At 37.4% G+C, this 13,069-nt stretch overlaps 1 protein-coding gene across 2 annotated transcripts in view; it reads left to right on the forward strand.

Moving 5' to 3' along the window:
• The window catches only part of LOC129133887 (uncharacterized), a 306,814-nt gene that overhangs the window by 195,782 nt on the left and 97,963 nt on the right, over nucleotides 1–13,069 (forward strand). The window contains exon 6 of one of the 2 annotated variants that reach the window (XM_077174395.1): nucleotides 10,567–10,734. The exons of the other annotated variant lie outside the window; for it this stretch is intronic. The gene's annotated coding sequence lies outside the window, so the exon portion shown is untranslated. The remainder of the gene's footprint in view (nucleotides 1–10,566; nucleotides 10,735–13,069) is intronic. 2 annotated transcript variants of the gene reach the window in all.

A 13,069-nucleotide genomic window follows, 5' to 3' on the forward strand; every position in this document is an offset into this window, starting at 1 on the left:
ATTAAATTAGATCTGGACTGACAACAAATTACCATTGTCTCTTTGAAAAGAATCACCAAAACATTTAAGGATGAATTTGCTGAATTCAATAAACAATTGATAGGTGATTTCTTTATATAATGACAACTGATTATATACTAAGTTATCTGATGGTCCTAAAAAAGGTGAAATGGTGACAAGTACTAACAATACAATACATTGGCAGCATTCATTTCCAATCCTAAAACCAGATTCAGGATCCTTACTGCTTAGAAAACACTGTATTGCATTACATTATGAAGTCTGATCTTGATTTTACAGCCTAGATATATTAGAAAAATATTTTTGTAATTTCAAGTGCTTTGGATTAGTTTCTTTACTACACATTCCTAATTCACTGATCATTTATAACTGCTCTAAAATCCCCAGTAATGCTTTGAATTATCGTCTTCTACCTGCTTTACTAAATCACCTGGCTTTTAAAGCTGAATTGGAGATGGCTCCTTCACAAGGTCCAATTCAAGGCACTGATTGTACCAGGGAAGCCACAAATTCAGGCATCAAAGTAATCAAAGTAACACTTTTAGCATCAACTTTATTCAAGAACATAAACCCGCTTGAAACTGGTCAGATAAAGGCTGGCTGAACGAGTTGTGAGGACTTTCTCTCTTTGCCTTAGCCTGCCTCAGGCTGGCTCTGTTTGCTCTCCCCTGAGTAAGCAGCCATTCTCTCCTGGTCCCTGCCCAGACACACCTACAAAATTATAAATTTGATTTTGCTGCAGTTCCTCTCATTTTTTTGCATTTTAGGGAGACTCTTCCTTTCTTTACCATGTGCAAGATGTTCCATACTCTACTACTATCCCTCCTTTCATAGAAACATATCTTGAATCAGCAAAGTTTTCACCAAACCCACTAATTCTTGAATTTATACAATTTGGTTCATAACAGAAACTCAGAGTGTTCTGCATGGCAACAGCATTATACTGCACTATGCTGTGCTTCAGTAACTTTTTGGTTGATTTTATTTCCCTGCCTACTTCTGCAATTAATTCAACAGTACTGGCTGGGTATAAAATCTTATTACATACATAATAATTACATTTTTCCCTGTGTTAAGACAAGCATACATCTCTATCTTTCACCAACTGCTATAATAGTAATAAGGAGAAATGTAACAACTCCTCAGGTCTACTGCTATGTAAAATGTAGACCTGTTCTTGCCCACAGAAGCTGTTTTAGGAGAAAGGAAAATCCTAGGAACCTCTCTCCCTATGGAATATTCTGACCTGCATGCAGAAATTACCTGCAAAATCTAAGCCTTCAGTAGAGAAAATATAAGTTCTTTGTTGAATAAATGACTGTAGGCAGTTTCTGTGATACTGGAGCTGAACAGCAAATAAAACACAGAGAGTGAGATAGTGAAATAATAAAAAAAAAAAGAATAAAGCTTAAAGAAATTACAAATAATTATCTGAATAGAAAACAAGAAAAGAACTGGGAAACTAAAAAGCTCCTAGTTGCTAAATTTTTGGATTTTCTAAGCAGTTTTTTCTCTAGGACTCAGACAATTAAAAGTTTTTAAAAGCTCTTTGGAAAATATGTAGTACTGAGCATCTATGCTGAGCAAGGCAAGAGAATTCCTATGCATAAATCTAGAAATAAGGATATATGGGCAGCAACATCTGCCCGTTATCTGGAATAGGATAAGACTCAAAACAAAAACCAGCAAAAACAGCAGGAGATGTTAGCTATAAAAGCAATACAATCCTGATTTTTTCCTGACTAAGGGAAAGACATCATTTAACTTCATTGGGTCTAGGATCTGGCACTAAGTCCTATTATACAGGCCAGATGTAAGGAATTTATTCCCCTTAGGAGAAAGCAGGAGAAGCAGATGGCTGTTTCTAGCAAACACATTGCAAGCCATAGGAAGAGCCTGTCTGTATTTCCTGTGAGAACTAAAATTTCACTAAAAATAAGAACATCTTTAAAACCAATACATTCCTTTAATGGCTCAGAAAACAATAACCTACTTATTATCTCATCATGCCTAAAGGTATTAAACAGTGTATGCTGGATTTGTTCCTTTGCTTCCTAATTTTTCCTGTACTTTAGATGGTGGATGGTGTCAACTTTTGTACTGCTGTACCCTAGTTTAGTTTTAATATCTCAGTGTTGTAGTGCTCATCCTGCAGGGCACGTTTAACTTTAAGTGGGTAAGTCTCATTTAATTCAATGGCCAATTGTGTGCTCAGATAACTTACTGAATCTAAGCCATTTGCATTCACCACTAAAAAGTAAGAAGAAGTTACCCTTCTCTCATTTGGAGCCTGAATGCTCAGGTGTAACTCAGCAAAAAGGATGATATTTGGAAATACGGTGCTTGCACTGCTGCATTACCCTTTTCACCTTTCACTAAACAGAGGTTGGAAAATCCCTACTCAACAAAATAATGTGCCTTGAATCTTGACGTCTTTTTTGTTTTCCTCCTTGTCACACTAAACAGTTTGTGAATATTGTTTGCATTAAGGCAGCACCTTAGAGTGTTCATCAGTGCCAAAACTGTGTTGGAGAGAACTTGAAGGTACAGAAGGTACTCATCCCTTCTGTATTTGCTGTATGAAGCCACTTCAATGGCAGTGCCCAGGATGTGTGCTGACAGCAGAGTGTGACTGAGAACAACCCCTTGTCATGCAGGGGTTCCTGGGGTAACCCACAGGCTGATGCATTCAGGTGCAGCCTGTGACCGGACTGCAAGAAGGATCTTGGCACTTTCAGGGAACATATATTTTATCCAAGGGTGTACTGCTGCTAAAATAATAGCAAAGGGGATACTGGGAATTGCCAGCCCTGGCAATCGTGATTCATTATAAAAAAAGTCCAAGGAATGTATTGCTTTTTGAAATTGTGCTGCTGTATAATACCCTCTTGAAGCCAGCTAAAGTGAGATCTAATTTAAGGCATGTCACTGCATCCTTTCTTTACATTGTTCTCTGTAGGTGTTACAGCAAGAGTTACAAAAGATAACAAGTTACCATCATATTTTTCTTATGACTAACAGTATGGCTTAAGGAAAAAGGAAGGAAACCTTAACTCTGATATTTTTTTTCCCTGAGGCTTAGAAAAAACAACCAACCCTGTAAATGCTATTTTCATTGCCTTGAGTTTTATATCCTTTATACCTAAATCAAAAGGAAAATGTTACATTGTGCAAATAGGATTTCAGTGGCCGCATTAGGAAATTGTCCTCTTTCAAGTTATGCCAGGGGAGGTTTAGATTGGATATTAAGAAAAATTTCTTCACTGAAAGGGTTGTCAAGCATTGGAACAGGCTGCTCAGGGAAGTGGCTGAGTCATCATCCCTGGGGTATCTAGAAGAAGTGTAGATGTGGTGCTTAGGGATGTGGTTTAGTGATGGACTTGGCAGTGCTGAGTTAGCAGCTGGACTCAATGATCTTAAGGGTCTTTTCCAATCTAAACAATTCTATAATTCTACATACGGATCTACAGCAGAAAAGACAGCTCAAGGTCCATCTGCTGTGCCTGGGACTATTTAGATATAGCTCTATGTGTCCCTCCTTTCCTGCAGGATCTGATGCAAAGGACAAAATGGGTTTGGTAACCCTCAGGCAGTGTTTCTCATGAAATGTGTCAGACCAGAATTAGTTAATCCTTAAGTGGATAAGGATGATTCATTATCTTATCATGGTTAGGTCACAGTGTAAAATCAGTCTGTAAAACCAGCTATGTTATGTTGAAGTCCATTCATTTAGCCTAATTTCAGAATCTTAATTTTCCCTTAGTGCTGTTAAATTTTCATGACTGGTTGTCATCTTGAGAAAGGCTTTACTCCAGCCATGGGACCAAATGATGTTACTTTCTCACTTATTCAATCACACATGCTGATGGACTCAGCAAGAAACTTACATGTGACAGTAAGGAAGACTTGCAGAGTCTGGCTCCTCCTCAGCATAACAAAACTCATGAAATCACCTCATCAAAGAGCCATGGGCTGCTGCCAATGAAGTGAAGGGGAGGCTTGATGCTGGGATTAAACAAGAATGTACATTATGCTTCTAAGAAGTTGAGGACAGTGAACAGCACAAGGCCAAAGTTTACCACTTGTTCCATTCTTCATAAACAAAGCTACAGCTCAAAGAGGACTCAGGAAGACACTAATTGGCTGTGTTCTGAGATAAGGTTATTTCAAGGCTTCTTTTTGTATTTAATTTTCTTTTACCTTTCTGAAAAACAGTGCATTTCCAGATGAATTCCCCATACTTGGTCTCAGTCCTAGAATGATTGGCTTTTTTAGTGAAATAGACTAAAATCTCATCACCTATTTTGATTTATAGGCGAGTAAAATAGTTCCCAATTGCTTAAATAGTGATTTTTGGTTTTTTCTGTAAAAGATTACTTAGATTCAACTGAAATTGCAAAGTAATCCCTTCTATATGACTGCTGTGGACTGAGAAATCTCCTAGCTACTGAAGGGTGGTGCAGGACAAGGAAAGGATAAAGTTATATGAGTCTGTAGTTGTAGCATTGAGTTTATGATCAATAGAAATATGTCATTTATTTTACACCTAGATTTTTAGGATTGCAAACTATTGAAGCCACGTAAGAATGTGTAGCATTGGCATTAGGTTTCTCTTATGGACTGGCTTTAACCTCATTGAAACTGGTGTTTTTATTTAGAATAAGAAAGAAGTTAGATACATTTTTCTTTTCAAAGGTGGATGCAAGTCTGCTGGGAAAAAGGAAAACTGACATTAGGGAGAGCATTTCAGAGTATTACTTCATGTGAAGGAAAGTGTGAGAAATACTAAAAATGGAGCAACAGTGAGAAAGAGGAGACTAAAATGAAAGCCTACCCAGACTCTAATGATACCAGTCTAAAGCAGAAAATGTAAGCCAGGTTGCTGACTAAAGGAGTTGACTCTGTGGTCTGGAAAAGTGTCTTTGGGATTTTTGGATTAATCTCATTTTAAAGACATGCATTTGTGGACTTAAAAAAGAAACAGAAGAAGAGACAGTCTACCCCAAAGAACAGAAAATCAGTTATGGAGAAAACTAGCTGACCCCCAGTTTCTTCTCCAGCTGGAATAATTTAGCAGAAGGTCAGGAACTGTAGGGTTTGAGTTGGACACAACTTTGATCATGAAGCTCTAGAAGGACAGTGAAGACTTTGTCTAGAAAGACAACATCTAAACAGAATTTCCTTTCTATTGCTGTGTCATGATCACAATTTAAAAGATTACAAATGTAGGAAATTAAAATGTAGATGTTTCACAATAGTCATGACTCTACCAATCTAAATAGAAATGTTATGATTCATATTGTTAAGTGTCCATGTTACTCACAAATGCTGATCTCTGACAACTCTGCTGAGAGGGAAGCAATTAAATTGGAACTTGTCTTTAGTAAGTAAGCATCCTATCATCTCTAGAATAGTTAAAATTAAACATTTCTACATTTCCATTTTTGTATGTTTATCTAGCAATGGATTTCAATACATTTCACAGAGAGCAACTTGTTTTTATTACCTTACGACTCTAAAGAGAAAGAAACATGAATACAACCTTGATTAGGAGTATTGCAAATAGCCAATTATTTTTTATTACTTTCACTCACTGTAGTCAAGCTAAATTAATGTTCCGAGATAAGAGACTTGACTAGACAAGGAGGGAGGGAGAGAATGGTGTGAACGACCTTCAAGGTGAGGCAGATTGTACTGTGAGGAGTAGGATAAGGTAAAGCAGTGAGTGAAATGGGAGGGGGAAGGGAAAAAAGAAGTGAAAAATAAAATACTCAGAGAATCAGAGCAACAGGCAAAAGAGAACTCAGCAGCTGCATTTTAAATGGATTAGAGGTCAAAGTTCACTTAACTGTAGTAAGAAAATGTAATCTGCTAGGGAGAGAGGATGGTTGGAGCCACTTTTTCATCCTGTAATTGCTCTGAGTATTGGAGACAGAAGCATAGATTGTCATTGAAGAAAGTCATTCACAGAATAGCTTCCCAAGATACTCATGCAGACAAAACCCTCCTTTTATATTCCTAAAAGGTACAGGAAAGGGAATACAAACAAAAATGGTACAGGTATTTCCCTGTTACCAGCTGTGATAGAAATCACAGAACTAAGTATATCCAATGTTTCCTGGATATTCATGCAAGAATTTTGATACAAAGAAGAAAAAATATGTTTGGATTTTTCCAAAGCAGGATTTTTCTTTCATTCTGGTAGAATCCAGGAAGCTCTGCAATCACGAGTCAAGAACTGAGCTGTACTGTGCAATAAAGGGTCATGTACATAGGGTGCCCTTCACCCTCCTTAACCAATATCTTCTGGCACTTTTACCTCCCCCTGATCAAGAGATGGAGAAGCTCTTGCCTATGACACCCAGACATTAAATTCTCACATCCAGGAAAAATACATTTACTTCCTCTATTCAGCAGGGAAATTCTTCTTCAATATAAGACACCTTACTGCTCTTTCATATATATCTAAATTTCAGATCATGCTCATCTGCATATGGATAGATAGAATGTACATATATGTGTTTGCAAGCATCATCCAAGTAGCAAATTATCTTACTAGAAGGTTCACTTTATTTGTATTATCTCCTATTTTTCTAGTTATGCAGCTTTACTGAATTATTATCAGAAATTATTAGAGTCTACAAGATTAAGACATGGGCTTTGGTCAGAAGGGTACAAGTCTTCATGACTTTATGAGAGCTCTTGACATTTTTATTAGATTCAGGTTGGGTGTTAAGGTTAAAATCATATAATAATATTGATTTGATTTCATTTTAGAGCAAAATTTGTTGCAATTTTTTTTAATTTATGAGAAAAGCTTAAACCTATGAAATCAGTAGGGTTTAAATGTTCTAAAATGAGAAGGGCAAGTAAATCCCTGCTATGTACCCGTCACTTACTGCTTCTAAAATGTGGTCAGCATATGGAAGAGTGCATACAAGTGTATGTATTTTAACTTAGCACCATTTTTGAGCTTGGTTTGTGTTGACAAATCCTTGTGATTGACAATACTAACACTGAACCCTGCAACAAAAGTTGAATAGCTCAAATTTTATGTAGAAACGTAGAAAGGACATCTCAAAGAAGAAAGTGGCATCTATTATGTCATGCGGGGTTTTGCTTGTTCTTGTCAGTTTTGCTAAAGAACATGAAAGTAGAAAAATTTTGTCTTATGATCACTGCAAAACATTTTGTGCAATTTTTCCTTTGTTGGCTTTATAAGGAGACTGAAAGTGCATCCACTGAATATAATGCTTCAGATAGAGATCTGCTGCTCTCTTGTCATATCTTAGTGATTTTGAACAAGCTCTTCTTTCAGATGTAGATCAGAGAAGCAAGTAGGTGGTTGAAGAGGAAAAAAGGAAAAGCAAGACACCCTTTCAAGTTTTTGTGGTGAGGACTCAGCACTGATGAAAGATTTCTACTGTTTAGATCATGCGACCTCCTGGTGTTTGAACTTTTTGAGTTCTGAGAATCCTGTACTTGCTATGTCAGGGAGCATTTTCCTCCCACTGACCCTTCTGTGCTGGGATTCAAATGTGGATTACATCTTTCTTATTAAGACAAAAATGTACATTGTCTTTCTGATTAGCTGATTTACTGTATGATTTGCATACAGAAATTGTTCTAAGAAGAATAGCCATATTGCACTAAATGGAGAAGCCAAATTTGAACAAACAATATAGTATATTAAAAAAATAATTTAGTTTATGAAGAATTGATAAATAATTGATAATTAATTAATTAAATCTGTGGCATTTAAAAAAATAAGTCTTAGTTACCTTTTATATTATTATGCTTTCATGTCACTACACTTCTAATTTCTCCAGAGGAAAACCCCAAATTATCCCACAGAAAAGGTCTCAAAATATTTCCTTCTAGGTCTCCTAGAACATCTCCTTCTAGAAGGAAATCACTTTTTCCTGAAGAACCTCATCTCATTTTATCCTTGCAAGACAAGCAAACTAAATTTGAAAGCTCCTTTTAGCATCCATAAAAATCTGTAAGACCCTTTCAGTTTTAGAAGCCTTTGAAGTTAATATTCTATTCCATTCCATTCTATTCTATTCTTTTCTATTCTATTCTATTCTATTCTAATTTCAGAGTCAATTGGAGAAAAGGCCTCAATGAAGAATTAAATCAAATACAATCAAATTAAATCAAATAGAAAACTAGATACCATACTGATTACCAGTTCTGAAAAATACCACGAGGTATATTACCCCTTGTTTTTGCCTGCTTGGTCAGCTGCAATCTCTTCTCAGCTCTCTGACTGCAATTTCCCTGTTTAGCCATTTAAGAGAGGTCAGAATATCATGGCTTGATTCAGTGCTTTGCTCCTGCCCCAGGGTATCCCCACTGATCTCTAGTTGCTGCTGTAGAAGGATATGGGTAACCAATGGGTTGGTTTTAGGGTTTTTGTTGGTTTTTCAATTTTTTTTTCTTAAAACAAGCATCAAACGAGCATCAAACATGCTAGTCCTTTCCAGGCATCTTTTTGATACCTTATGGTGCCTGAGCACAAGATGCCTCTGCTCAGGTAACTGAATTGAGGCCTAAGTGTCAGACAACAATTATTTTTCTTCCAAGCCCAACATCCTAAGAGTGCTGCTCTAACAGCACATGAGGCTGTTCCCATGGGGTTGACGTCTTAGATTATAACAGGTTCATCTGATTAGATGATCATCAAACTCTCAGAAACTGGCAGAAATTAAAGCTTTACTTTTGCCTGGAAAGTGGTAACTATTCCTGGAAATCTCTACCAAAAGTACAATTCAGCTTTACAACTGCACCAACATGTTAAAGCAAACAGAGGGAGAAGTTGCTTTTCCACCATTAACTGTCCTTTACAACCTCATTGCTCAGCTTTAATATGAGCGGATCCCATGCAGAGAATGAATCCAGAAGGATTAGATGAAGGAGAACCACTTTTATGAGCTCTAACTTCATCAAATGCTTATCTGTAGTGAATTACTCTACACCTCTTAAAAATAAAAGTAAATATCCAAATGCTATAGCTTGTTCTTTTTATGTTCTTTCTAAATTATTTTCATCTGTTTTAATTCTGTGTAATATTATTAACCTTAATTGATATTATTATAGTGGAATTCACCCCATCACATATCAGTACGACTAAGGGTGGAAATAGGACCAGGTTATTTTCTTAAACGTATGGGTTTTTCAACAAAAATGTCTTATGATGCCTAAAATACTTGCCTGTAAAGCCAGCTGTGGTCTGGGCTGCATCCAAAGCAGCATGGCCAGCAGATTGAGGGAGGTGACTCTGCCCCTCTGCTCCACTCTTGTGAAACCCTACCTGGAGAACTGCATCCAGCTCTGGCATCCCAGCACAGACCTCTACACATGGACCTGTTGGAATTAATCCAGAGGAGGGCCATGAAGATAGTTAGAGGGATGGATGACATCTACTATGAGGAAAGACTGAAAGAATTAAGATTGTTCAGCCCACAGAAGAGAAAGTTACTGGGAGATCTTATCACAGCCATTCAGTACTTGAAAGGGGCCTGTAAGAACCATGGGGACAAACTTTGGAGCAGGGCCTGTTGTGATGAAACAAGGGGTGATGGTTTTAAGATAAAGGAGGGTTAATTTAGACTGTGTACAAGAAATAAGATTTGTTTTTTTTTTTTTTAATGAGGGTGGTAAAACACTGAAACAGGTTGTCCAGAGAGGTGGTTGATGCCCCTTTCTTGGTAACACTCAAGATAGGTTGAAAGGGGCTCTGAGAAACCTGGCTTAGTGGAAGATGCCCCTGCTCTTTGGAGAGATTTTGAACTAGATGACCTTTAAAAGGTCCCTTCCAACCCAAACTATTCTATGACACTATACACAAGAGATGGCAAACAGTTCCTCATATTTCAGCAACTAAAGAGTCAGCCTTGGTAGCTGGGAGAAAAAAAGATCCCAAAGGCTTAAAAAGCACAGCAAGGACAGAGAAGGGTTTTCATGACAACACTGACAAAGTTACAGAAGTCAGGAATCAAGGGACACAGTATACCAAATGTTTTAATATTGTCCATTAGAAAGAGTCAAGCAACTGGTCTCCATGGCTCCACTGAGAACACCTGTCCGCATAGAAAACCTTCAAATCAAATACTACTGCCTTTCCATCTGAAACCTGAAACAATGCTATTTTTTATTTTAAAATGAAAGTTTTATTTTGAAGGAGAAAGATTATTTCTCTGTGTGGTTCTAAAAAGAGAAGGATCTGGGCTCAGAAGATTTCATTGTTCTTTACTACTTGGCCATAGAAAAACCAGCTGCCTCTCATACTGGCAAATCAGCTAATCAGTGTGAAATAGCAATTGTTTTAAATGGATAATTGACTACAGGTGCAATGAATTACACATCCATTTTGGGATCCAAAGACATAAAAAATTGTGGGTGTTGTGTTGTTTTGTTGGTGGTTTTTGTTGTTGTTTGGATGGAGGTGGATTTATTTTGGTTGGTTGGTTGTGGGAGGGGTTTTGTGTGGGGTTTTGTTTGTTTGTAATTTTGTTTTTATATAAAACTTTCCTTTTTTAGGTAGCCATCTTTTGGAAACTGCAATTGCTGGAACAACCTTAAAGATTCCCTTAAGAGAAACACTCTGCAACACTATAGGGAACAATAACATCAAAGCATCTGTTTCTTTTATATTAGTCTGAAGAAAAAGAAGGGAGTCAGTTCTGAGGGAGAAAGAGGAAGATGCAGGTATATGCTCCAAAACCTACACAGTCATGGGGTATTTTTATTGACCTCTGTAACAAAACAATCATAGAGAAGCACCCTCAAATCCTATGCTACACTGTATTTCTAAATTATATAACCTATAGCCCTTTCTTGAGGATTCATGTACTGTGCTGTGAGGTGATAAAGAAGCTAACCAAATCAAATAAGTTAAGTGAGAACAACAAACACTGCATAGAAAAAGTCCAAATACGAGCTAGAGTACTACCTGCTAGATGATATACACCAATCAAGCTCTCTGAAGAGCTGAATCATTTGTCACAAGAGGTTTCAAAATTGCTCTGCAAATTACACATTTAAGAATAAACATCCCCTGCTTTGAAACATATGGTATATTTAGGATGCTACACAGCATCTGTTCAGTTTCACAACAAAACCTCACACCACAGTTCCATGATAGGAGGTAAAACAGAAGCTCCATTCCCAGAAACAACAGAATCAGGAAAAATCTCATCTCCACAGCTGAAACTAGTAGGGAAGTCTTCTCCTGCCTTTGTTGAAGAGATATCATGAAAATCTGAGCACTGATTACTTTATCAAAACCTTGAGAAATAGTTATCTTTGCTTAATGAAATCCATGTAACTGGTATATTCCAGCTGTGCCGGCTGCTTAGGGAATTGCCAACAACATACTGGATAAGACATGCTATTTGAGATCTGAGCAAAACTCTCTATCAGAGGAAGACCACTACTTTCCTCCAATCTCCTAATCTTTGATTTTCCTTGGGCTTTCCTTCCTCAGAAGCAGTTTGCAGGGCTGAGTCTCTGACAATTAGCAAAATCACATACTCACATTAACAGCTTAATTTCACAGTGGTTTTTACCATTCTATTCTTTCTGTCCTATTCTTCTGCCCCTCCTCCTCTAGAACATCAGTCAGAGAATGTGTTTATCTCTCCCCTCCTTTCCTAGGGTCAGCCTGGTGCTGTTTTTTCCTTTAAACTTCAGAATAAGCATGGGAAGTTACTGTGAGCTAAGGTCTGTTGTACCGAGCCCATCTGTAGGGTGAGCCTCACCTGGGCACTGGGTGAAGCAATAGGCAGGCAGTTTCTCCCCTTTCTTATCAGATTTTGATCTACTAAACTTCTGATGTGAAGGGTGAGCATATGGTGAGATAAATACATGGATTAATACCAGAACATCCAACATCATATGAAACAAGCAGACTGCTTCAGTATCCTGTCTCTAACAGTGACCCTACGTAAACAGCCAAAGAAGAGAAAGGTCAATGATGTGTAATATTTCTCCTGAGTATTCTTCCAGCCATCAGCTATACTCAGGTTAGGGATTTCCTGATCTTCCTACTATTTGTCTAGCTAATGACCCTCAAACTGTTTCTCTCTCAAGTTCTCATCCACTCTCCCCTTGAAACCCAGTATCACATATCTTGTAATAAAAGTTTATTTGGGAGGAAATTGCACCACCCTATTACTTGTTGCCTTAAGAACCAAGTTGAACAGAGCATTTCCTTTCCTTTCCTATGGCTTGAAAGGGTATAACACTGTTAAGGTGAAAGGAACCATGTTGTTTTTCACATTGGTGAGATTCTTAAGGTGTCCATCTAGTGATGAAAGAAAAAAGTGGGAGGGGAAGAATTTGGAAGGAAGAAAAAGTGATAATAGGAAGAAGAAAATAACAGATGGGAAGAGAGTTTTCTGAGCTGAACATTTTAGTTAGAAAGATAAAGGATAGTACAAATATCTGGACTGTCTTTTGGGTTTAATACGGTAGAGTAAGAGTGAAAAAGAACTCTCATTAAAGTCTTCAAAGAAAGGTTATTCCCTATAGTGTAAAAGGCACTGATATGCATGCCTCCTATTAACTCTAATGGGGACTAGACATGCAAATCTTCTTAGAGAACTCCCACTGAGTTTTGTGCATAAATCCTGCAAGAAACGGTAGGTTAATAGGCCTGTGGGTATAAAACAATTGCATGCTTATTAACCTCCAGAGCTTTTCTTGAAAACAACTCTGATGACTACTGTGTTTTTTGGTAGAATCATGGCAACATAGCTATGTTGAATTGCCCCTGTGCTGTTATGTAAAAGGTGGTGCTTACAGCTGATAAACCACACAGCAGAGGATTTAGTCACAACTGGTCATTGACTAAATTATGTCCTACACTGGTCACTCAGATTGTTCAATAAGTTGATGCACTTGGTACTTTTTCCTCAAAATCAAGTATATATACAGGTATTAATATATATTTATGAAAAAAATATTACTTATCTCTGTCATGCCTAAGCCTTATTTGATACTTATAAATAATCATTGAGACTGGATATGTGTCACTGCAGTG

This window comes from Agelaius phoeniceus, chromosome 2 (genome assembly GCF_051311805.1).
Source record: "Agelaius phoeniceus isolate bAgePho1 chromosome 2, bAgePho1.hap1, whole genome shotgun sequence".
In the NCBI taxonomy this organism is placed as follows: domain Eukaryota; kingdom Metazoa; phylum Chordata; class Aves; order Passeriformes; family Icteridae; genus Agelaius; species Agelaius phoeniceus.